Source organism: Papio anubis, chromosome 1, assembly GCF_008728515.1.
Source record: "Papio anubis isolate 15944 chromosome 1, Panubis1.0, whole genome shotgun sequence".
NCBI classification, from domain to species: Eukaryota; Metazoa; Chordata; class Mammalia; order Primates; family Cercopithecidae; genus Papio; species Papio anubis.
In genome coordinates this window covers 161,761,398-161,775,881 of record NC_044976.1, presented here as the reverse complement: position 1 = coordinate 161,775,881, position 14,484 = coordinate 161,761,398, and the positions used below count along the sequence as shown (strand labels likewise).

At 44.2% G+C, this 14,484-nt stretch overlaps 2 non-coding genes across 2 annotated transcripts; both read right to left on the bottom strand.

Annotated features, from left to right (window-relative positions):
• Positions 1-3,703: 3,703 nt before the first annotated feature.
• On the bottom strand, positions 3,704-3,811 carry LOC116272007. Its single transcript, XR_004180737.1, has one exon. It is a non-coding gene; the product is annotated as a U6 spliceosomal RNA (small nuclear RNA).
• Positions 3,812-10,387: 6,576 nt separating this feature from the next.
• Positions 10,388-10,494, bottom strand: LOC116271940. Its single transcript, XR_004180674.1, has one exon. It is a non-coding gene; the product is annotated as a U6 spliceosomal RNA (small nuclear RNA).
• Positions 10,495-14,484: the final 3,990 nt, after the last annotated feature.

The window sequence follows — 14,484 nt, the reverse complement described above, 5'->3', positions numbered from 1 at the left end:
CACCACCATTCGTCCAGCGAGCTCAGCATTATTATACTCGGGGTACAGACAGACCATATTGTCCAGTACACAGAAAAACTGGGATTCCTGCCTTCTACCTCCAAAGTGGGTTTTCCCTTCACCACAGGACTTACTGTGACAGAAAAACAAAAAACCAAAACCATGTAACAAAACAACTTGGAGTATCTGTTCTGCTCTTTTTTTTTTTTTTTTTTTTTTTTTTTTTTTGAGATGGAGTCTCACTCTGCCGCCCAGGCTGGAGTGCAGTGGCGCAATCACAGCTCACTGCAAGCTCCACCTCCTGGGTTCACGCCATTCTCCTGGCTCAGCCTCCCGAGTAGCTGGGACTACAGGCGCCCACCACCACACCCGGCTAACTTTTTTGTCTTTTTTAGTAGATACGGGGTTTCACTGTGTTAGCCAGGATGGTCTCAATCTCCTGTCCTCGTGATCCGCCTGCCTCAGCCTCCCGGAGTGCTGGGATTACAGGCATGAACCACCACGCCTGGCCCTCTGCCCATATTTTTAATCAGTCCACATATTCCTCTCCTGAATTCCATGAAAAATGACTGGTTTTCAATTCATTTGGAAGTTAGCTATATATGGCCTTGGTGTACCACCTCTATTATTTTATTGCCACTTAATTTACATGTGTGTATATTATTACCCTCTCAGTAATAAGTAGCACACCATTCCTCACTTGGCTTTTTCCAGTTTTCACCCATCCCACAAGACTCAGGTCTTACATTACTTACTCCCAGAATGCTTCCTTGCCTCATCTCCACCTTGAATTTGTGTTTGGTGCACTTTCTGGGCCTCTGCAGTCACCTGAGTTTATCCTCATAAGGCCAGGCACAGTGGTTCATGCCTGTAATCCCAGCACTTTGGGAGGCCAAGGTGGGTCGATCATTTGAGCACAGGAGTTTGAGACCAGGCCGGCCAACATGGCAAAACTCATATACACACACACACACACACACACACACACACACACACACACATATATATGTAAAGAATATTTTTACAGTCCTTTTTTGATATCAAGTTGACACAACATAAAATGAAATATAGAGAGTGGTCTGATGAAGGAGGACAGTGTATCCTGGGATTTTTTGGGGGGGTTGCCTTGGAGAGTGTCACTGATTTCGCAGACTTCCTTCAACTTGTGACAGAAACCCGTCTCTACTAAAAATACAAAAAGTAGCTGGATGTGGTGGCACACACCTATAGTCCCAGCTACTTGGGAGACTAAAGTAGGAAGATCACTTGAGCCTGGGAGGTTGAGGCTGCAGTGAGCTGTGATCACGCAACTATACTCCAGCCTGGGTGACAGAACAAGACTCTATCTCAAAAACAAAATAGGCTGGGCGTGGTGGCTCAGACCTGTAATCCAAGAACTTTGGGAGGCCGAGGCAGGTGGATCACTTGAGGTCAGGAGTTTGAGACCAGCCTGGTGAACATGATGAAACCCCGTCTCTAGTAAAAATACAAAAATTAGCCAGGCATGGTGGTGCATGCCTGTAATCCCAGCTACTCTGGAGGCTGAGGTGGAAGAATCGCTTGAACCTGGGAGGTGAAGGTTGCAGTGAGCCAAGATGGCACCACTGCACTGCAGCATGGGCGACAGAGCCAGGCTCCACCTCAAAAAATAAATATAAAAATAAAAACCATAAAACAACAACAATTTAAAAAAAAAAAAAAAAAAAAAACCCACTGCACTGATTTCACTTGCCTCCTGTTTTCCCCAGGAAGGAAAGTTCTTACCTTTCTCCCGGAAGGCTTTTATTTATTTCTGAACCTCCAGTGCCTTACACAGTGCATGCCATGAAGCAAACGCCTAAGTTTGTTCCTGTAATCAGGTAATAAATAACCATCTGAGAGTCCAGAGCTGCAGGCTCCACTCCTTGCCCTGTGACTGCATGTGGGCTTTTCAGTGAGGCCCTACACCGCTCTGGCTATCAGGTTCTTTAACTCCAAATCAAGGAGGCTGAACTAAAACGGTGATGACCCTTTCAGCTCCAAAGTCCCACTGCTCTGTCATTCTGATTCTTTGTGTCTCCCACAAAACCTAGGACAACTCTGGAAGGCCACAGTAGGTTCTCAGTAAATGTCTATTCATTTGACTGTAGTAGTACTGGATAGTGGATGATGGACTTAAAAAACAAAAATCAGCCTAACACTAAAATTTTCTGCAGTTGCTGGGAGTCCAGCTAGATACTCTGGACAACAGACACAGTGGGGACTGAATATCCTGGGAGCAAGGAAGTAAGATGTGACTGCAGAGTTGCTTTTGTTGCAGTTTAAGAATTTTTTTTATTTTATTTATTTATTTATTTATTTATTTATTTATTTATTTATTTGAGACAGAGTCTCACTCTGTTGCCCAGGCTGGAGTGCAGTGGTGCAATCTCGTCTCACTGCAACCTCTGCCTCCCAGGCTCAAGGAATTCTCCTGCCTCAGTCTCCCGAATAGCTGGGATTACAGGGACACCCCACCGTGCCCAGCTAATTTTGGTATTTTTAGTAGAGACTGGTTTTCACCATATTCCCCAGGCTGGTCTTGAACTCCTGATCTCAGGTGATCCACTCACCAGCGCCTCCCAAATTGCTGGGATTACAGGCGTGAGCCATCGCACCCAACCTAATAATTTTTAAAATATGGCCCAAAGGCTTCAGATTTATGGCAGTCAATCTTAGGTAACTTATTTGGATATGCACTTTGTTCAAGTAAGTGAGCGAACACACAAAACAAAGTTGGAGAGGGATAGAAAATGAGAGAAGAAAAGAGGAGAAAGGATTCAAAGTTGCAAACTTTAAGACAAATCAATTGAACAGTAGATATCAACACTGCAGAAGGATTTTCCATTTTACACAAGGAATTCAAGCTTGCATTAAACAGTAAATAGGATGTTTTTGTTTTGATAAATTTGGCTTACATCTAACTTTTTTTTTTTTTTTTTTGAGACGGAGTCTCGCTCTGCCGCCCAGGCTGGAGTGCAGTGGCCAGATCTCAGCTCACTGCAAGCTCCGCCTCCCGGGTTCACGCCATTCTCCTGCCTCAGCCTCCCGAGTAGCTGGGACTACAGGCGCCCGCCATCTCGCCTGGCAAGTTTTTTGTATTTTTTAGTAGAGACGGGGTTTCACCGTGTTCGCCAGGATGGTCTTGATCTCCTGACCTCGTGATCCACCCGTCTCAGCCTCCCAAAGATTATCTGAATTATTTCCAGTTTTTGGAATAGCTGCCATGAGTCCCATGCCATAGCTCCATTGTACTGCTAGGTCACTTAAAAACCTTCTGTGTGTTTTTGGGGGATATTTTATTTATTTATTTTTTCAATTTGACAGTCATTTTATTTATTTATCTTTTTTTTTTTTTTGAGATAGGGTCTCGCTCTGTCACCCAGGATGGAGTGCAGTGGCACAATTATAGCTCACTGCAGCCTCAAACTCCTGGGCTCAAGCAATCCTCCTGCCTCAACCTCCTGAGTAGCTGATCCTACAGGCATGTGCCACCACATCTGGCTAATTAAAAAAAATTTTTTTAAGAAATGGGTTCTCTTTATATTATGCAGGCTCATCTCAAACTCCTGGCTTTAAGTGATCCTCCTGCCTCAACCTCCCAAGGTGGTAGAAATACAGATGTGAGCCACTGCTCTCTACCTATTTTTTTTAATTTTTAAAAATACATATGTAAAATTTTTTAATAAATATGGGACACCTCACAAATTTGCATGTCATCTTTGCACAGGGGCCATGCTAATCTGCTCTGTATTGTTCCAGCTTTTAGTATATGAGAACTTTTTTTTTTTTCTGAGACAGAGTCTCACTTTACCACCCAGGCTGGAGTACAGTGGTGGGATCTTGGCAACCTCCACCTCCCGAGTTTAAGTGATTCTCATGCCTCAGCCTCCCGAGTAGCTGGGATTACAGGTGTGCACCACTGTGCACTTCAAATGATCCACTCTCCTTGGCCTCCTAAAGTGCTGAGATTACAGGCGTGAGCCATCACACCTGGCCCGAGCACTACTTTTTAATTGATACATATTAGAGACGCATATTTTGGAGTACATGGGATAACTTGATACATTTACACCATCAAATCAGGATAACTGGGATATTCATCACCTTAAATATTTATTTTTGCTTTATACTAGGAGCATTCAAGTTATTCTCTTATAGCTATTTTAATTATTCTATCCTGGCCGGGTGTGATGGCTCACCCCTGTTATCCCAGCACTTTGAGAGGCCGAGGAGGGCAGATTACTTGAGCCCAGGAGTTTGAGACCAACTTGGACAACATGGTGAAACCCCTTCTCTACAAAAAAAAAAATACAGAAATTAGCCAGGCTTGGTGGTGCACACCCTGTAGTCCCAGCTACTTGGGAAGCTGAGGCTGGAAAATTGCTTAAGTGCGGGAAGTTGAGGTTGCAGTGAGGCCTGACTGTGCCACTGGACTGCAGCCTGCGTGACAGAGGGAGACCCTGTCTCAAACGGAAACAAAAACAAACTTAAATGGGCAGTCAATTAATGTTAACTGTAGTTACTCTACTGATCTATCGAACACCAGGTCTTATTTCTTTTAAGTGTATTTGTACCCATTAATCGACCTCTGTTTATCCCCCTTTCCCTGTTACCCTTCCCAGCCTCTGGTAACCACTAATCTACTCTCTATCTTTATAAGATCTACTTTTTAGCTCCCTCGTATGAGTGAGAACATGAGATATTTGTCTCATATTTGTCTCTCTATGCCTGCCGTATTTCACTTAACATAATGACCTCCAGTTCCATCCATGTTGCTGCAAATAGCATAACTTCACTTTTTTTTTTTTGAGATGGAATCTTGCTCTCCAGGCTGGAGTGCAGCGGTATGATTTCAGCTCACTGCAACCTCTGCCTCCTGGGTTCAAGCAATTCTCCTGCCTCAGTCTCCCAAGTAGCTAGAATTACAGGCGCCCACCACTACGCCCGGCTAATTTTTGTAGTTTTAGTAGAGACAAGGTTTCTCCATGTTGGCCAGGCTGGTCTCGAACTCCTGACCTCAGATGATCTGCCCACCTCAGCCTCCCGAAGTGCTGGGTGGGATTACAAGCATGAGCCACCACGCCCAGCCAACTTCACTCTTTTTAATGGCTGGATAATATTCCATTGTGTATATAGGCCGTATTTTGTTTATCCATTCATCCATTGATGAACAGACTTTTTCTAATTAAACATTTTTAGAATATAAGAATAAAAGACCTAATTATGTGTTTAAGGGTATTCTAAAAAAACAGTGACTTGCACATTCAAATATAATTATCATTGCCTCTAAGATTATTTATTGTCACAGTAGAAGGTCCCCTTGTAACACACACACATACACACATACAAATGAACAATGTATGATTTCTAGCTCTTTGTCAGTGGTGTTAACTGAAGTCTTGCTTGAATTTTCTATTTAAACTTAGAGAATGTTGTTAAACACAAAACAGTCATTAAAAAAAACTAGTAAGAAAACTAATGGTCAAAGAATTATTTAACATGCTCATGTAGTATAACATTCTTTACTAGAGTTAAGTGAAATAACTTGTTAAGGCAAAAGCTTATCAAAGTGGCATCTTTGACAGGCTCAAGCTTCCTAAAAGAAGCCATAGAGAATAGTGGCTAGGGGCAAAAAATAAATAATGGAGTCTCTGTTTCTTCCACTTACAATCTCTTCACAATCTCTCTGTGCCTCAGTTTTTTTCTTTTCTTTCTTTTTTTTTAGACAGGGTCTTGTTCTGTTGCCTAGGCTGGAGTTTAGTGGCATGATCTCAGCTCACTGCAGTATCTGTCTCCTGGGTTCAAGCGATTCTCATGCCTCAGCCTCCGGAATAGCTGGGACCACAGGCACGCACCACCACGTTCGGCTAATTTTTGTATTTTTAGTAGAGATGGGGTTTCACAGTGTTGGCCAGGCTGGTCTCGAACTCCTGACCTCAAGTGATCTGCACACCTTGGCCTCCCAAAATGCTGGGATTATAGTCATGAGCCACCACGCCTGGCTGTTCCTCAGTTCTTCTTTCATTTTTAAAATGGGAGTGATGATAATAATAGTACCTTACAGGGTTGTTGAACAAATTAGTTAATATAAAGTGTGTAGGACAGGGTTAGGTCCCCAGTAATTCCTATTTAAATGTTTGCTTTTTTTGCTTTTTTTTTTTTTTTTGAGACAGAGTCTCCCTCTGTCACCCAGGCTGGTGTGCAATGGTGCAATCTCGACTCATTGCAACCTCCGCCTCCTGGGTTCAAGTGATTCTGCTGTCTCAGCCTCCTGAGTAACTGTGACTACAGGCGCACGTCACCATGCCCAGCTAATTTTTCTATTTTTAATAAAGACAGGGTTTCACCATGTTGGCCAGGATGGTCTCGATCTCCTGACCTCGTGATCCACCCGCCTCGGCCTCCCAAAGTGCTAGGATTACAGGCGTGAGCCACTGAGCCCAGCCAATGTTTGCTATTATTATTAGATAGAAGACAGGAGTGGAATTTTCAAATGAGATAATATCTATATATGAGGACCACATACATTTTTATTCTACCTTCTGCCAGTTCTCTGTGAATGTTCTGACAAGCTCAATTTTCTTTTCTCTTTCTTGTTTTGTTTTTATTTTTGTTTTTGTGACAAGGTCTCACCCTGTCACACAGGCAGAGTACAGTGGCCCAATCACAGCTCACTGTGCCTCCATCTCCCAGGCTCAAGCCATCCTCCCACCTCAACCTTCCAAGTAGCTGGAACCACAGGCGATTGCCACTACACGTGGCTAATTTTTCTTCTTTTCTTTGTAGAGACAGAATCTTGTTACGTTGCCCAGGCTGGTCTCAAACTCCTGCACTCAAGTAATCTTCCTGCCTTGACTTCCCAAAGTGCTAGGATTATAGGCATGAGCCACCATACCCAGAGACCAATTTTGTTTTCTTTCTGCAATCTCTTGGTGCATTATGATAATGACTGCCCAGGTCATTAAGGTGCCCTGGTCAGTTGGTGGCAGTTTTTATAGCTTCTGTATTGCTGGCATAAAATCCTGGGGAAATACAGGCTTTCTAAGCTTTTTGTATGGATTCAGGTTTATTTCTGGTTACCAGGGCTTTCACCTGTTGTACATCATATCTTAACACAGTTGGTTAAGAAATGGTTTGCTGATAGGTTTGAACTCAAGCTAAATGATCCACGTACATTTCTCTTGCCTCATTGCATGTAAGCCTCCTTTCTGCCTCAGGATATTAAGTCCTCCACAAACAGACTGTCCCATTCCAACTCTGCAAACTCTGTCCTGCCTACTTACGTGAAATTAATGATTGCTAAAATGTCATAGGTGTTACCGAGGGCAAGAGAAAAACATTTAAGGGACATGGCACACAGTATTGATTGCTTACCCCAACCTATTCTCTTTCTTCCTTGCCAACAGACACCCAATTTTTCCTCTCTAGAAAAGTAACCCTATAAGGCCAGGTGCGGAGGCTCATGCCTGTAATCCCAACACCTTGGGAGGCTGAGGCGGGTGGATCATCAGGTCAGCAGTTTGAGACCAGCCTGACCAATATAGTCTAACCCCTCTACTAAAAATACAAAAATTATCTAGGCATAGTGGCATGTGCCTGTAGTCCCAGCTACTCGTGAGGCTGAGACAGGAGAACAGCTTGAACCCGGGAGGCAGAGGCTGCAGTGAGCTAAGATTGCACCACTGCACTCCAGCCTGGGCAATAAAGCAAGACTCCGTTTCAAAAAAAAAGGAAAAGAAAACGAAAAGTAACCCTATAGTGAGCTTAGCTCAGGGATAAATCCTGAATATTCTAATGGCCATTCCATTCCCGTTCCCAGTGACTGATTTATGGGGTGGGCATGTGACTAGTATCTCATCAATGACATAAAGAGGAACCTGGCTGGACATGGTGGCTCACCGCTGTAATCCTAACACTTTGGGAGGCCAAGGCAGGTGAATCACTTGAGGCCAGGAGTTTGAAACCAGCCTGGCCAACATGGTGAAACCCCAACTCTACTAAAAATACAAAAAAAAAAAAAATCAAGCAGGCATGGTGGCAGGCACCTGTAATCCCAGCTACTCGGGAATCTGAGGCAGGAAAATCACTTGAACCTGGGAGGCAGAGGTTGCAGTAAGTCGAGATTGTGCCACTGCACTCTAGGGTGACAGAGAGAGACTCCATCAAAAAAAAAAAAAAAAAAAAAAGAGGAAACTTCCAGGGGCTTTATTTGGAGTATTTCTTTTCTGGAATGAAAAAAGAGGGTCTGGCGCAGTGGCTTATGCCTGTAACCCCAGCACTTTGGGAGGCCAAGGTAAGTGGATCGCGAGGTCAGGAGATCAAGACCTTCCTGGCCAACATGGTGAAACCCAGTCTCTGCTACAACACAAAAAATTAGCCGGGCATGGTGGTGCATGCCTGTAGACCCAGCTACTCAGGAGGCTGAGACAGGGGAATCACTTGAACCTGGGAGGAGGAGGTTGCAGTGAGCCGAGATTGTGCCAGTGCACTCCAGCCTGGTGACAGAGCAAGACTCTGTCTACGAAAGAGAGAAAGAGCCGGGTGCTGTGGCTCAAGCCTGTAATCCCAGCACTTTGGGAGGCTGAGACAGGCGGATCACGAGGTCAGGAGATCAAGACCATCCTGGCTAACACGGTGAAACCTTGCCTCTATTAAAAAAAAAAAAAAAAAACTAGCTGGGCGAGGTGGCGGGCGCCTGTAGTCCCAGCTACTCGGGAGGCTGAGGCAGGAGAATGGCATAAACCCGGGAGGCGGAGCTTGCAGTGAGCTGAGATCTGGCCGCTGCACTCCAGCCTGGGCGACTGAGCGAGACTCCGTCGCAAAAAAAAAGTAAATTTTGAGGTCAGGTGCAGTGGCTCACACCTGTAATCCCAGCACTTTGGGAGGCCGAGACGGGCGGATCACAAGGTCGGGAGATCAAGACCATCCTGGCTAACACGGTGAAACACCGTTTCTACTAAAAAATAAAAAATAAAAAAAACTAGCCAGGCGAGGTGGCGGGCGCCTGTAGTCCCAGCTACTCGGGAGGCTGAGGCAGGAGAATGGCATAAACCCGGGAGGCGGAGCTTGCAGTGAGCTGAGATCCGGCCACTGCACTTCAGCCTGGGCGACAGAGGGAGACTCCGTCTCAAAAAAAAAAAGGAAAAGAAAGAGAGAGAGAGAGACAGAGAGAAAAGAAAGAGTAAACAGAATACCCTAATTTCTTGCATTGGACATTGTTTTTGTTGTTGTTATTCCAATGTGATTCCTAGAATTGCTGCAGCCACCCCGCAACAACGAAAGCTGTCACAGGATAAGTCAACACGTTGACAATGACAGTGATAGAAAGAAATGGGGCCCTGATGAGGTCACTGAGCCATGGATTAAGCAGCACTGGGGCTGCCCCACCTTTGAACCTCTTATTGGGTGAGGGAGAGTATATTTTTCTTATTGTTGAAGACAGTTGTCTGGACTTTCTGTTACTTGAGACTTAAGAAAACCAAGGGCAACTGAACAGAGTGGCTCATGAGAATAATCGCAGCACTTTGGGAGGCAGAAGCAGGCAGATCGTTTGGGCTCAAGAGATCAACACCAGCTTGGGGAACATGGTGAAACTCTGTCTCTACAGAAAAATACAAAAACTAGTCAGACATGGTGGTGCGTGCCTGTAGCCCAGCTACTAGGCAGGCTGAGGTAGGAGGATTACCTGAACTCAGGAGGTCGAGCCAAGACTGCACCACTGCACTCCAAACTGGGCAACAGGAGTGAGGCCCTGTCTCAGAAAGAAAAAAGAAAACCAAAAGAAATGTCTTCAAGAGGAAAATAACCTAATGATACGCGTGCAGAGTAAGACAGAGATAGAACATGAGCTGCTTAATGATGGATTCAGGATATATATTTTTTTAAATTTTAAATATATATTTTAAATTAAAAATTTTTAACAAAAGAAGAGAATGGGTTTCATCATGTTGCCTAGGCTGGTCTGGAATTCCTGAGCTCAAGCAATCTGCCTGCTCCAGCCCCTGAGAGTGATGGGATTACAGGTGGTGCCACCACACCTGCCAGATTCAGGATATATTTTAATCTATAGGGATTTGTGTGTGTGTGTGTTTTGTTTGTTTTAATTTTTAAAATATGGAACACGGGCCGGGGGCGGTGGCTCAAGCCTGTAATCCCAGCACTTTGGGAGGCCGAGACGGGTGGATCACGAGGTCAGGAGATCGAGACGAGGTCAGGAGATCGAGACCATCCTGGCTAACACGGTGAAACCCCGTCTCTACTAAAAAATATTTTAAAAACTAGCCGGGTGAGGTGGCGAGATCCGGCCACTGCACTGTAGCCTGGGCAACTCCAGAGCAAGACTCCGTCTCAGAAAAAAAAAAAAAAAAAAAATATGGAACGCTTCATGAAGTTGTATGTCATCCTTGCACAGGAGCCATGCTAATCTTCTCTGTATTGTTTCAATTTTGGTATATGTGCTGCTGAAGTGAGCACTTAATCTATTGTTTTAATTGAAAAAATAACCTGTCGTCTGGGCGCGGTGGCTCACACTTGTAATCCCAGCACTTTGGGAGGCCGAGGCGGGTGGATCACGAGGTCAGGAGATCGAGACCATCCTGGCTAACACGGTGAAACCACGTCTCTACCAAAATTACAAAAAATTAGCCGGGTGTGGTGGTTGGCGCCTGTAGTCCCAGCTACTCGGGAGGCTGAGGCAGGAGAATGGCGTGAACCCAGGAGGCTGAGCTTGCAGTGAGCCGAGATCACGCCACTGCACTCCAGCCTGGGCGACAGAGCGAGACTCCGTCTCAAAAAAAATAAAAAAGAAAAAATAACCTGTCCAGGCAAGGTGGCTCACACCTGTAATCTCAGCACTTTGGGAGGCTGAGGTAGGTGGATCATTTGAGATCGGGAGTTCACCACCAGCCTGGCCAACATAGTGAAACCCCATCTCTACTAAAAATGCAAAAAGTAGCCGAGTGTGATGGCATGCACCTGTAACCCCAGCTACTTGGGAGGTTGAGGTGAGAGGATTGCTTGAGCCCAGGAGTTCAAGGCTGTAGTGGGCTATGATTCTGCCACTGCACTCCAGCCTGGGTGACAGAGTGAGACTCCATCAAAAAGAAAGGAAAGAAAAAAAAGAAAGAAAGAGAGAAAAAGGAAGAGAGAGAGGGAAGGAGGGAGGGAAGAAAGAGAGAAGGAATAACCTGGCCAGGCACAGTGGCTCACACCTGTAATCCCAGAACTTTGGAAGGCCAAGGTGGGCGGATTACCTAAGGTCAGGAGTTCGAAACCAGCCTGGCCAACATGGTGAAACCCCTATCTCTACTAAAAATACAAAAACTAGCCAGGCGTGGTGGCAGGCGCCTGTAATCCCAGCTACTCAGGAGGCTGAGGCAGGAGAATTGCTTGAACCCAGAAGGCGGAGGTCACACCATTGCACTCCAGCCTGAGTGACAAGAGCAAAACTCCATCTCAAAAAAAAAAAAAAAAAAGAAAGAAAGAAAGAAGGAATAACCTATCCTTTTCTTACATAAAGGCTGATTTTTAAAAATAGTCTCTCAATAAACTGTGTAAAGAATATTTAGTGCTGTACTGAATACAAAACTGAGGACTTTATCCAAAGATAGTGTATACTGAAGTCACATTAATTTTTTTGCTAAATGCCTCTAGTTCATCAGATAGCCAAATCAGAAGTCAAATCTGGCATCCATCCTAATCATAAAGGTATGGAGCTTACCTTAGGTGTTACTATGAAAAGAAATTCAATATCAATTGTTCAAATCAGTAGCCCATTAACTGACACCCCAAATCTCTGATACAATGATTAGCTGCAGACAAGCCTAACTAACCACAGTACTGAGACTGGATTTAGGAAAGAACACAAAACTGTGTTTACTTTTAATGAACTAACTAAAGGGAAAGCATTCCTTAAACCTCCCTCCAGTTGGGCAGCCACTTTATAAAAATTTTAAAATTTCATCATATCAGAACAAAGAAATGCAGAATCTGGGCCAGCAAGAATGTGCAGTTATTTGTCATTCTACTCTAATTCCCCTACCAAAACGGACTCTTCGTGGCCATTTTACTAGAACTGTGATTAGAAAGCTTGGGCATCTCAGTTAAAAAGTGCACATTGGCCAGGTGCAGGGGCTCTCACCTGTAATCCCAGAAATTTGGGAGGCCAAGGCAAGAGGATAACTTGAGGCCAGGGGTTTGAGACCAGCCTGGGCAACATAGTGAGACTGCCCCATCTCTACAAAAATAAAAAAATTAGCCATATGTGTCAGTTGCTTGCTTGTAGTCCCAGCTACTTGGGAGGCTGAAGCAGGAGGATTGCTTGAGGCCAGGAATTTGAGGCTGCAGTGAGCTGTGATCACGCTACTGCACACCAGCCTGGGTGACAAAGTGAGATCTTGCCTCTAAAGAAAAAGAAATAATAAAAAGCTTGTGTCTTTAAAGTAGTTTGTTTGCTCCTGGCACTCTAGGTTGTGGTTCTCTTCAAGCCTATAAATTCGGGATTGTACAAAATATATTGTCATGCCTTTTAACTTTTAGCTTCTCAACTGTTGGAGTTTCAGGGTTCACATCTCTTATTTAAAAATAAAATAGGTTTCAGTGTTGTCATGTACCTGGTTAATATCACCTGCCTGTTTAATGGACATTGTGCTTCCTTTCCACCATTTATTATAGAACATCCCACTCCTTGTCCCCTGTATCTACTGATTGTCCTCAATTTTCTGTTCACTGATGACTCAGAAGCAAAGAGATGACGGATGTAACTCTCAGACAGTCTAAGCCTCACAACTGGGGAGGAAAAAGGGCATGACCACTTCATACCTTTAGCTTGGTACACAGAAACCAGGCTCTTTCTACTGTCTCTCAGAGGACATTCTGACCTTTTTGATTTGGTTTCCTACTACAGGATTTGTCTGAGATCACCGTATAGTACTACAAGAATGTCAATAACCATCTGCCAAACTATAAAAGGAGAAAAGACTAGCAGCCATACTGGCTATGCAATTTACCCTGGTGAGTGACAGGACACACTGACCTTATTTGACAAACCCTGAAGCCAGATCTGGTCCCAGGTCAATAAAGAAGAGAGTACTGCAGAGTGATGAGCACTCAAGCTCTAGGATTAGATAGACCCACGAATCTTAGCCCCAGTCCCTCCTGGCCAGTGGACCTTGGGAAAATAATTTAACTTTACAACTCTCTGCTTTTCTTGTCCCTTTTTTTCTTTTTTCTTTCTTTTTTTTCTGAGACGGCGTCTCACTCTGTCACCTAGACTAGGGTGCAGTAGCACAATCATAGCTCACTACAGCCTCCAACTCCTGGGCTCAAGCAGTTTTCCCAACCTCAGCCTCCCAAGTAGCTGAGACTACAGGTGTGCGCCACAACTGGCTCAGTTTTGTATTTTTAGTAGAGACAGGGTTTCACCATGTTGGCTAGGCTGGTCTCAAACGATCTGCCAGCCTTGGCCTCCCAAAGTAGAGGGATTACAGGTGTAAGTCAGCGTGCTCAGCCTAAAATTTCTTTAATAGAGAGGAGCTCTCTCTATGTTGCCCAGGCTGGTATCAAACTTCTGGGTTCAAGTGATCCTCCCGCCTCAGCTTCTCAAAGTGCTAGGATTAGAGACATGAGCCATCCAGCCCAGTCATGGTAACTGTTTTAAACAGCAGGATATAAAACAATATACACAATATGTTACAATTTTGTCTATATTTAACTTGGGGTTTTGCTTTTGTTTTTTGTTTTGAGACAACGTCTCACTCTGTCTCCTAGGCTAGAATGCAGTGGAGGGAACAGGGCTCACTGCAGCCTCAACCTCCCAGGCTCAAAAAATATTCCTGCCTCAGGCCCCTGCCTAACTGGGACCACACATTCATGCCATCACGCCTGGTTAGTTTTTTTATTTTTTGTAGAGATGGGGTCTCATTTTGCTGTCCAGGCTGCTCTTGAACTCCTGGGTTCAAGTTGTCATCCTGCTTTGGCCTCCCAAAGTGCTGGAATTACAGGACCAGCCAATATTTAAACATTTAAATACATAGATATCTACTAGAAGAAAATACTTTAAAACATGATCTCAGAATGTCAGAATTACAGGTGATTCATATATCTTTCCTTTTGCTTGTCCATTAAATTGTTTTAATCTCTCTTTTTTTGCATACAGACTTTTATATAAATGCACAAATGTGATCATATGTTTATACTTTATTTTCTCCTTTTTTGCTTGATTCTTTCACTCATATAGTTGCCTTGATTGCTCATGCAACAATAAATTCTTCCCATGAATACTTCACTTTTTTTCCTTCTAGACTATGAATTCTGATATTTCACTCTTTTGTTGTTCCAACACAAGGTCTCAATGTCCCCCAGGCTGGAGTACAGTAGCATAATCACTGTACTCACTGTAGCTCACTGTAGCCTCGAACTCCTGAGCTCAAGTGATCCTCCCACCTCAGCCTCTCAAAGTGCTAA